We start from the raw sequence: 12,384 nt of genomic DNA, 5'->3' as shown, positions 1-12,384 counted from the left end.
ATGAAGAGAAAAGAAGGAAAACTGTATACTTACATTACCTTGACTCCCATGATGTGAAAGACAGCAGTAAACTTCATTAGAAAACCATGATGTCCTGGGGCCCCTGGATGGCTCAGTCGGTTAAGCGTCCGACTTTGGCTTGGGTCATGATCTTGCTGTTTGTGAGCTTGAGCCCCACGTCGGACTCTGTGCTGACAGCTCAGAGCCTGGAGCCTACTTCAGATTCTGTGTCTCCCTCTCTTTATGCCCCTCCCCCACTCTGTCTCTGTCTCTGTCTCTGTCTCCGTCTCTCTCTGTCTCAAGAATAAATAAACATTAAAAAAAAAATAAGGAGGGGCGCCTGGGTGGTGCAGTCGGTTAAGCGTCCGACTTCAGCCAGGTCACGATCTTGCGGTCCGTGAGTTCGAGCCCCATGTCTGGCTCTGGGCTGATGGCTCAGAGCCTGGAGCCTGTTTCCGATTCTGTGTCTCCCTCTCTCTCTGCCCCTCGCCCGTTCATGCTCTGTCTCTCTCTGTCCCAAAAATAAATAAACGTTGAAAAAAAAATTAAAAAAAAAATAATAAAAAAAAAAAAAAAGGAAAAGAAAACAATGAGGTCCTAACACTAATATTCAGGCTTAACTGCAGATATCTTATTTTTTCATATAATGTAGTTTAAGTCTTTCAAATGTATAGAGACGATTTAAAATAATTCTTCCTTCATTAACCAAAAAAAAAAAAATCTCTGTTAGAAATCTGGTGTAATAAATAGCTGCAAGTCACTTCTTTCCTTCTCAAAAACTCTATTCATCTCCCTTTAAATCTGGGAGATTGGCAACAGCTGTGAAACAATTATCTGTAACAGATGGCTGAACACTTTCTCAGAGAGCATAAAGGTGTCTGACATGCCCCAGGACCCTTTACGTTTTGAGCACATAATCCCCTGTCCCGTACTAATATTGGACCCCAAACTAGATGATAAGTCTTGATTTCCTAACCTCACTGAAACATAGATATAATAAGTAAGTACTTTAAGTCCCCCACTTACAAGGGGTGGGTAGATTCTGCTTCTGATAGGACTAGAAAGACCTTCAGTCTGCTCCAGAACAAGGCACCGTATATAATCTCCTCGCTTCTAGAACCACATACTGCTCTTAGCTCCAATTCTACAGTTGCAGTCTATGCTCCTAGTCATTTATCCAACAGATATTTATTGTGCATCTGCTATGTGCTAGGCATTGTGTTAGATGACAGAGACACAAAGGAGAACGAGTCAGAAAAGGTCTGTGAAGGGAGTGAATCCAGGGACTGGAAAACAGAAACAGCAGAAGGTACGAACAAACAAATAGGTAAGTATAGAAATAAGATAATTTCGGAAAAATAAGCCCTTCAAAGGAGACAAAACAGTTATGAAAGAGTGATCTGAGTGTCTTGTGGAGGTTTCTTTAAGTAGAGTGGTAAGGGAAAGCCTCTGTGTGGTGACATTTGGGCTGAGATAGAATGCAAGCCATACAAGGAGCCCAGGTAAGACCACTCTCCCGATTAAAAGAGCAGGAAGGGCAAAGTAAGGCCCTATAAGACCCAAGCCAAGCCCTTAGTCCTTTTCTGGATCTTTGTCTCCTGGACGTCAAGTCTTATGAACACTGACTTTCTGACCTGCCCTACTATGACACACCTGTTCTACCCCCAAACTCCTCCCATGGCAATGCAAGCCCTGAGGATTCCCAGCTCTAACAGAAAAGTCACCATCCCAGGCCAACCTTCTGCTACTGACCAACACTTTATCAAACACATTAGCTTTATCTTACAAGTCTATGTAGAAAAGATCTTTGTATGTCTTCCCAGCCAGGAGTTAGACCTGTACTCAAAGCACACTTACAGGAAGAAGAGATGAAAAATGGGGAAAAACTGATGTTTTCCAGTCCCTGGATTCACTCCCTTCCTAAAGCCTGGCCACATTCATGTTGTTGGACTATGAGACACTAATATATCATATCATATCATATCATATCATATCATAATAAAATAGAATATGATATAACATAAATCTATTTTTACATAAGGTAGCTTGAGTTACTCTGTTACTTACAGTCAAAGAATACTAACCATAACACTCTCTCCACTTTCCCTCTATCCTGCAAGTGTTTCTCTTTAATGCCAGCTACGACCTATGTACCCAGTGATTTAATATAATGGTAAGTGACCACATTTGGTCAGCTTTCCCATGCACTTTCTTCCTGATGGTAGAGAAGTTTCAATAGACACTCTGTTATTTCTTAAATGCTAGTGGTTTGTACTGTTTTCGAGTATCTAACCTTCAAATTGCCCAGCTGGTATTTATATCATATTTTTCACCTGATGGCTGTACCCTTTGATAATATAATGTGTTCATTTTCCTGTCCTAGTCATGTTCCTAGTCCTGTCATGTTTTCATGTTTTTCTTAATATTCACTTTGACATTAGAGTCTTATTTTTCCCCCTATAAATATTTTAACAAGCATTCTTATAATATTTGCCTTCATATCATTGAAAGTTTCTAAGTGAGTTCTATTGGAGCAAAATACCCATGCTATATTCTTTGATCAGTAATAATATGTAAAAGAAATGTCACAGCTTCCTTCCCACTTGTTAATTTAAGTTCAGTATATTTGGTAGGTATTATAGCCTATGTCAATTTTAATCTCATGTGTAAATATAGTGAAAACAAAATTAGGAATAGATGATAAAACTGCAGGAAAAGAGATACTAGAAACTATTAAAAAAAACTTAGAATCTGTTTCTGGTAAGGCCAAGGTCTGTTAAGGACACAAATTCTCTTTTTATGTTAGCCATTATCATTCCTCCTCATAATGAACAATTTCAACAGAAGAAGAAGTTGTTGGAAACAAACAATTGTTAGAAAGATTCAGATTTTTAAGTCACTTCCAATCTTAGTATAAATGAATGATTCTTACCCTTTCTAAGATGATTTTAGTAATCCATCTACAATCACTTAATTATGCCAATACATATTCTTAATTAAAAAAATTAACCTTATTTAAACAAGTGATATCTAATGGAAACTCCAATGTCAAGTGTATAAAGGAAGACATTGAAGATGTGATGTGTTCATATTTTAGGGTTTGGAGCTCATAATAGGTGTGTAATGGAATAATCTAGTAATCTAATATATATATCTAAGTGGGATTGTGTAGACCAGCTCATTAGTCATTTATTTTATTCTCTTTCAAATGTCCCTCAACAGACTGAGCTGAGATCTTGGCAGTCATTTATGCAAGTGGGAATGAAAAAATGAATGACTGAAATGTATAGTACCTAGATGATAAAAAGCGCCAGGGAGAAAAATAAACCAAGGAAAGGGCATAGTCATATTCTATGAATCATTTCCACAGGGAAACGTTAATGCTCTATTTCAAATGTGAATATAATTTTATTTTACAAATAGTTGAGATAAATTTGATGAGAACCTTAGTGAGTTTAGGATCTAATAGAATAAACAGCTATTTACAGACTTAGAATAATGTGCAAAGGAAACACTATTTTATAATGCTTTAAAAACACTTCCTATAAATAAAAAAGACTTACAAATTCTAGAGAATTGAACTTATTTAGCAACAAGATCATCCTCCGCATCATCTGCATCATCACCACGTTCCCCCTCAACAAAGAACACATCACACATATATACAAATGTGTATGAAAGCAAATACTTTTCACTTAGGCACTAAAATCAATCACAGGAAAGTATGGAAAAATATGTCTAAGAAGAACTTTAACCCTTGGTCTTACTTTCTGCACCAACATGCTTCTCACACAAAGTTTGCTTTGACCCACCACAGTTTACAGAATACATCTATCCTCCAGCAAGCTTTTAATACAAGTCACCTTGCTTCACACTATAGTTATAAAGGTTCACTTCCTGAAATTTAAAAAAACAAAACAGATGAACATAGGGGAAGGGAAGGAAAAATAAGATAAAAACAGAGAGGGAGGCAAACCATAAAATATTCTTTTTTTTTTTTAATTTATTTTTGAGAGAGAGAGCATGAGCTGGGGGGGGGGGGGGGGGAGAGGGGAGGGTAGGTGCAAGGAAAGAGAGGAAGAGAGAGAGAATCCCAAACAGCCTCTATGTGAGAGTAGAGCTCATGTGGGGCTTGAACTCATGAACTGTAAGATCATGACCTAAGCTGAAACCAAGAGTCAGATGCTTCACTGAGCCACTCAGGCATTCCCATAAGAGACTCTCAAGGCAGAGAACAAACAAGGTGGCTGGAGGGGTGTTGGGTGGGGGGATGGGCTAAATGAGTGATGGGTATAAGGGGGCCACTTGTTGGGATAAGCACTGAGTGTTATAGGTAAGTGATGAATCACTAAATTCTACTCTTAAAACTGGTATTACACTATATGTTAACTAACTTGGATTAAAAAAAAAAATTCACTTCTCATTGTCCTGACAGACCTACAGTTCCTTAAAGGCTTAGATATCTATTAAAAGAATACTTTAGGGGAGCCTGGGTGGCGCAGTCGGTTAAGCGTCCGACTTCAGCCAGGTCACGATCTCGCGCTCCGTGAGTTCGAGCCCCGCGTCGGGCTCTGGGCTGATGGCTCAGAGCCTGGAGCCTGTTTCCGATTCTGTGTCTCCCTCTCTCTCTGCCCCTCCCCCGTTCATGCTCTGTCTCTCTCTGTCCCAAAAATAAATAAACGTTGAAAAAAAAATTTTTAAAGAATACTTTAAAATATTTAACAACTCTTTAACTTGTTAAATATGACTTACCCAATGATATAGTATTTATTATTTTAGAATATAGTTATTATGTTAGAATATCAATTTTTGAGAATTCTTAAAATAGGGTGTTTAAGTGTATTCTAAAGACCACAATAAATTTGTATGAACTTGAAACTATAGGAAACTGCAGCTGAAAATGTCATTAGGAATAATTTAATCCTACTTCCTTTTAAAAAGAGAAAGTTGACAACCAAAGAAACAAAGTGATTTTCCCAAGATCATTCAGCTCACTGGTGGTAAAGACAATCATGAATATCCTGGCATCTAAATTATGTCTCCTTTCTCTAAAACTTAGTAAATTCTCTCGATCTTAAATTTTAATACTCTGAATTATTTAGCAAACTGAATCTTTTTAAAGAATTGTATAAAATATCCTTAAAATGCTTAAATATACTGAGAATGCATGTCCTTAAATTTATCCATAGGCACCACTAGTTTTATCATAACAAAATAGCAGCATTTAAATCTCTGCCAAATCATGTTTAACAGAAGTAAACATAGCCTCTGCCTTGAGGTTGCAGCTATCCTCACCTTGCTGCACCATTGTCTAAGATGAAAATGTTTAGGTAGACATTGTAATAGCTCTCAGCAAAGAACATCTATTCTGAAATCCAAAGAGCTAATTCAACCTTAAGGATGAGGTGCTTTCTCATGTTATCCTTCAGGCTTGACCCAGCCTCAAAGACGAAGAGAGATTATTCATGGTGACTCAGCTCTGGGGTGGCAGCAAAGGAGCTAAAAGGTGGGTATAGATGGAATTTAAATCTGGAACATTATAAGACAGAAGATTAGAGAGAGTTCTTTTAAGACCTTGGGGTCCATATGGAAATCACATTGGACAATGTCATCAAGGACTGCCTCCTTGTATCTTGCAGAGTAAAGCATACAACTGGAATTTTTTGTTTCTGAGTAGAGATCAAAGAAATGTCCTAAATGCTCTCTTTCCTTCAGCCAAACCTTCTACTGACCAGGCAAGCACATTTATTTACAAGGCAGTTGCTCAGAGGAATAAGTAAGGGGGGAAACCCAGAATTTCCCGAAACTTTTAACATACAGTATACTAACGGCCTAATGATTAAATGTGATAAGACAGCCCAAAGTGATATAATTTTGACTCATTTAAAGTATAAAAATAAACTTGCTCAGGGCTTTTGAGTGGCTCAGTTGGTTGAGCATCCGACTCTTCATTTTGGCTCCGTTCATGATCCCAGGGTCATGGGATTGAGTGCTGCATCAGACTCTGCACTAAGCATGGAGCCTGCTTAAGATGATTCTCTCTCTCTCTCTCTCTCTCTCTCTCCCTCACCTCTCTACCCCCTCTTTGCCCCTCTCTCTTGCTCATGCTCTCTCTCTCTTTCTCTCTCTCTCAAAAACCTAAAAGTAAAAATGAAATTGCTTTCCTAAAGGCTTCAAATCAAAATTGACAGAAAAAAATTAATGAATGTGTCTCACTTTTTTAGATTAGGCCTTTCCCTCCTTTAAGAATGATTTTTCAATAGTCTCTTGTTTGGAAACAGTTGAAAACTGTTAGAGCATTTCTTGTTAGTCTTGCTGGAGATAGGAGGCAAATGGATGAAGGATAAGTTCCTGTGCCCACAACTCTTCTTCTTTTTCTAGTATCTCATTTTTGTAACTCCAAGTACATTCATCCACAAATAGAAATGCCCTCCAAAGAAAGGACTACCTCTCAAAATGTGGCAACACGTATGAGCATATATTTTGTTCAGCTCAAGGCCTGGTACAAACTAACTTTTTAGTGTCAAAAAATAAAATGGTGCAAGGGAAGTATTGAAGATCACATCACAAACATATATTTTTAAAAGCATCAAGTTGTCAGAAACTTGCCAAAAGGAAACAAATATCACACACAGTGAAAAATCTTGCCAAAACCTTGAACAAAGTTGAAAGATCTGCAGACCCATAAAATTTTTGCCAGTAGCACTAAATATAACTTGAGGTGGCATGTAACTTAAAAGGTAATCTCATCTGATGGGTCATTTCCTAACATGTACTTAAGAGTATCTTAAAAAGAAACACAAAACAGATATGAAAATTACTTTTAGCAGCTGTCAATACTCAGATTTAGAAATTTTATTGAAACCATACATGAAGAGTAAATAAAAAACTGATGGCATGAATTAATTCATGGTTTTTAAAATCACTCTTTTTATCCCTATAGAATGCACAAGAAAGGCAGTAAGTAAATGCTTCTTAATTAAAATAGCTAATGCTAGTTTAGTAAAAACTCTTATGGAGTAAGAATTTCACATGGGATCCAAACTATTGAATTGTTTATTTTTAAAGGTTTCTTCATGCAAACTTATGACATAAATAAATATTTCTTCAAGTTCCAAATTACCTAGATATGTTTCTGACAGGCTGGAAAACATGTCAGAATAACAAAAGTGTTGCTAAAGATCTGAAGTACTTAACATTTTTCACCCCATTTGCCAAGATTCATCTAGATTTTTAAGATGGTAACAGCATACTTATAATTCAGAATTTAGTTAACTCAGTTAAGAGTGAACAAATCATTTTCTCAGAATCAAAACTGAAAAATCTGTACTTGAGAAAAGTATGCATCACAAGAAGAAATTTGAAATCAAATGAGAAATTACAAGATGCTTCTTAGAGATCAGAAACTACCAGGGCCTGAAAAAAGGGGAAATGGAGACTTATTACTTAATGGATAGAGTTTTGTTTGAGGTGATGAAACATTTTGGAAATGATAGTGGTGATATTTGCACAACATTGTGCATGTAATTAATACTACTGAGTTGTACATGTAAAAATAGTGAAATGATAAATTTTGTTGTATATGATTTACCACATAACATGAAAAGGAAAAAAAAAAACAACAGTCAATGGTGTCTTACATTTGCTGTCTTTCAGGCAGTAGTTGTGAGGTGGAGCCATTGCCCACACAGGTTCAAATTTGGTTGGTTATTCAGATTATTATTAGAAAAGCACAAACCCTGAACACTTCACCCAACACAGTATTCAAGAACCGTTTCAGGAGGAAAATATGAATCCTAGTTGTTTTTTTTTTCTTTTTGTCTTGTTTTTGTAAGTTCAAGAAAATGCCAGCATCAAGAAAGTGCCAGCCACAGAATTGGTGGCTATGGCTTGAAAAAAAATTCTAAAGACAATAATGAAGAAATATGGCTCTGAGAAATATGGCTGCACCAATGCATTTGATGACATAGAGGATGATATATAGTGTGGAAAACCATGCACAGCAAGGGCTCTGAATAGAAAACTGAGCTAAGAGGGTGGGTGAACTCTGAATATAAAACGTTCTGTGAATACCTTAGTCAGTCTATCTTGCTTATATTTTCTCTTTTAGTATACACACATACAAAAAAAGTCTAAGCAAGCTGTTTTAATTAATACAAAAATTCTGAGTGAGAAGACTCACTGTGAGACAGCTTACTTAACTGTTTTTTTTAAACCTCCCCTCCCCCTTAGAAGTACATAAAATAAAAGTGTCTTATAAGCAACGGCATCTTAGATTTCAATAAATACAGTAATTTCAACGAATAACCCAAGACTAATATCTTTAATAAGAACGGAGTACTCCTACAAAGCTATAGACAAATGTGAACAAGTCAGGGTTTAAAAATGGGCAAGGAATAAGAATAAGCAGTTCACAAAAAACTAAATAGCCATCAAATTCATTGGAAAGATGGTCAGCCTAAGGCTGGAGTGTTGGGGGAAAACATTGACTTCCTATTCATTTTTCCTGATGGAAGGACTGCCTAAAAGTGTCACTCCTGATCTGTCTTTGTCCCTTTCCCAGTGACTCTTCTAACTGGTAAGTTTGGGAAAGGGAACTTGTCATGTGCAGTTCAGCCACTTTCTCTCTTTCCTTCTAGGATATGACTATCCCATGAATCACAAATTCTGTTTCTTCATGTATTTTTTTCCAAGGAGAGACTGCTAATGGCAGAAGGTCTGTTGTTTTCTTATTCTTCCTGTGATAAAAGTGGGGAAGATTAATTCTAGGATATTGTATTTGGAAAACTATAGTTATCACAGATATAGGCCAAGCTGTCCAACAGCTTTATCAATAGCATAGGTGATAGTCTATATCTTGACTCCTACATATGCCTCTTAATTTATTCTAAATCATGCAGGAAGGTAAAGGGGTGTTACTGGTTCTCTCAAGCTTCATCAAATTATTAAGCAGTTGCAAATAAAAACAAGGAAATAGTATTTTGCACATAATATTGGTAAAAATTTTAAAAATAATAGTGTTGGGAGGCGGTAAGAAGCCCATTCTTATATAGTTTTTGGAAGTATAAGCTAGTAAAGGCCTTTGGAAAATTTAGAAGCTTTATTTATACTTAAATACACACATCTTTGACCTGTGAATTTCACTTCCTACAAAGTACTCACACATGTACAGGATTATTTGTATAAGGATATTCATAACGGTAATGTTTCGTAGTGAAAAACTGAATATGGTTAACTAGAGAACCTATGTTTGTTTAAATATTTATTTAATTATTTTGAGAGGGAGAGAGAGAGAGCATGAGTTGGGAGGGTCAGAGAGAAAGGGACAGATGGAATACCAAGCAGGCTCAACTCTCTGCTCTGTCAGCGCAGAGCCTTACGTGGGGGCTCTAACTCACAAACCCTGAGATCATGACCTGAGCCAAGATCAAGAGTCAGAAGCTTAATCGACTGAGCCATCCAGGGGCCCCAAAGTATGACTATTTTTATGCAGAAATACGATGTAATAATTTAGGATGGGTTGGTAAACTGAAACTATGAGCCAAACTTGTCTTGTTTTTACAAATAAAGCTTTATTGAAACAACCATGCTTATGAATTTATGTACTGTCTGTGGCTGCTTTTGTGGTATACAATGGTAGAATTTAGTAACTGCAACAAAGACTACATAGCCTGTAAAGTCTAAAATATTTACTATCTGATATTTATTTTTTTTAATTTTTTTAACGTTTTATTTATTTTTGAGATAGTGAGAGACAGAGCATGAACAGGGGAGGATCAGAGAGAGGGAGACACAGAATCTGAAACAGGCCCCAGGCTCTGAGCTGTCAGCACAGAGCCCAACGCGGGGCTCGAACTCACAGACCGAGAGATCATGACCTGAGCTGAAGTCGGACACTTAACCACCCAGGCGCCCCTACTATCTGATATTTAAAGAAAATGTTTGCCACCCTGATTTAGAAGAATGAAATAAATTTAGACTGATCGAGGCTGATCATGAAAAAAAATTAGAACAAAAACAGCTGAAGACTCACATGATCCCTATTATACAGTATGATCTCCACTATATAAATTATATGTATGTAATGCAATCTAACACAAACAGCATTAAGCAGTTACTTATTGAGGAAAAGAAGGGCTAAGGTACAGGAACAGGGTGGGTGTGGGGAGGCGGCAAAGAAAGTATGTTTCTATCCAGGAATGTCTCTTGCCTCCTAGCACTCCCTGTCCCTTCACTAAATCCTTGCCTAAGACTCCTGTTCTGCCAAGCCGAGAGGAAAACTCTTCATTTGATCCTACCATTTTTACTGGTACTGCCACCTTCCAATGAAGAAGGTTGAGACGAGGTAGTTTATTATCAGTGGTAAGCTTGCATATTTTGCCATGTCTTTTTCCACTGTGTTCCCTCTTTTGAGAATTTTAAGACTTAAGTTATAGAAACTGGTTCCTTTTAAATTTGATCAGATAAACTAAAGAAAATTCTAAATGAAACCATGAGCTGAAGACAAGTAGACATACCTAAAGTATCATGGTAACTGACATTTTTTTCTTACTTTTGATATTTCAACAGAAGATGAAAAAAATGAAGCTTCAAGAATGAGAACAACCCTCCTTCCCCAAAAGATTGTGAATTTTTTTTTCTTGATTATAAATTATTATCCCATTAAGCACAAGAAACTGGAACCCCTTAAAATTATCATGCTGAATCACATCCTTGGCAATTTCAGCTAAACCACGAAAAGTTTTCTGAAAATATCTGCTGCCTGTCCCACTGCTAAAACTATTTAATCTTAGTTATAAAGAGGTAAAAGCCATGGTGGCTGTTCACTGATAGCTAGCAAAAAGCCAATTATTTAGTTCTTGAATGAAGCTCCTTCTTTCTCTGGGCAAGCAATCTATATTTATTACAATATACTTGTAATAGCACTTTGCAGCTATAAAGTGTTTTCCTATACATTACCCCATCTGTCCAGTAAACTTGTCAGAGTCAAACAGGAAATTCTGAGTTTCTTTAATGTGAATACTATCTCAGAGATGTTAAATAATTTGTCTAGGCTAAAAACTGGCAACTGTCAAAGGACAGATTCAGACTGCCTCTCAGAAACATCTAAGTATACACTTTTAACAGTTCAAAGATGACTGTATTTCCTCTTTTTAATTGCCTTTTCTCAAATGACTTAAGAGAAACATTATTTTTCCATGGGAGACAAGTGTTAAGTGTTAGAGATTCCTATTTATGTCTTTAACAACAGCAAAAGACTTTTTAAAGAATACAGGTAGAGGAAGATAGGGAAGAACAATCCTCAAAACTTCATCATATCTAAGAGTGCACCAAATATCATTAACTAGTTTCATTAAGACCAAAATCTGCCTAGGATTCAATTCTTACCTTATCCTACTTTCCTAAACATTTGAAAATTGTCTGAAAACCATTACATAAAAGGACCACAAAAGATTAGTGTCCGAATAAAAGTGAGTAAATCAAAGAAACCCAACCCATGATGGTATTACTATAAAAATATAGGCATTGATTAAAAAACAAATCCAAAAGGTTGACTTTTAGAATTGTTGATAAGACAGTTAAAAAAACACGCATTTTAAAGCAAATCTCAGAAAATAATTTGGGCTGGGTGTATTTTCCTCACCACTCCCTTCCCACGAACCCAATATTACTGATTATTCAAAAAATGTAAAGATAACCTCCATAAAAGTCCTTAGGAGACTGCAAGTATAATGAAGTAATTTAGGTAGCTAAAAAAATGGATGAAAACATTACAGGAAACTAAAATCAGTAACAAGATCTTTAACTACAAAAAGGAAAAAAGAAAATGAAAGAGACTATTTAATGGCATTGGAGGGCCATTGACTTTGTTTCAAGATTAAAATGAAATGCTGAAAGATCATTGCTTTCACCAGCTCTACCTTCATCTAACAGCCTATAAGAGATTTCTTTCAGTATTTAATTACCTAAACATATGAGATATACATAGGGAAACTAAAATAGCAAAAAAACCATGCTTGACTGAACTCAAACTGCTGAGTTTTAAATGGTCTGTCACCTCACAAGGTAGACTATCTTACAAGGCCATATTCTTACAACTTAGGGTATAAGACATAGCATACAGTTAAACAGTATCTGTAGGATACAGAAGGTGAAAGTAAAAAAAAAAAAAAAAAAAAAAAAAAGGCTAGTAGACCCCTAGAGATAGTATACTAGTAAATTCATAATGGGAATAGCAATCTAAGTCAATATCGATATAGGAGAAGCCTTAAGATTTTACCCTTTTGAGATTTTCTTTCTCGTTTTCAAACCCTTTTCCTCATCTCTCTTAACCTTGACTTCCTCTTCTTTTTTACCTCATCTGTATCTCACTCAGGATCTACC

This window comes from Herpailurus yagouaroundi, unplaced genomic scaffold, assembly GCF_014898765.1.
Source record: "Herpailurus yagouaroundi ecotype Mexico unplaced genomic scaffold, PumYag 159, whole genome shotgun sequence".
Taxonomy (NCBI): Eukaryota; Metazoa; Chordata; class Mammalia; order Carnivora; family Felidae; genus Herpailurus; species Herpailurus yagouaroundi.
This window is presented reverse-complemented; position numbering follows the sequence as displayed.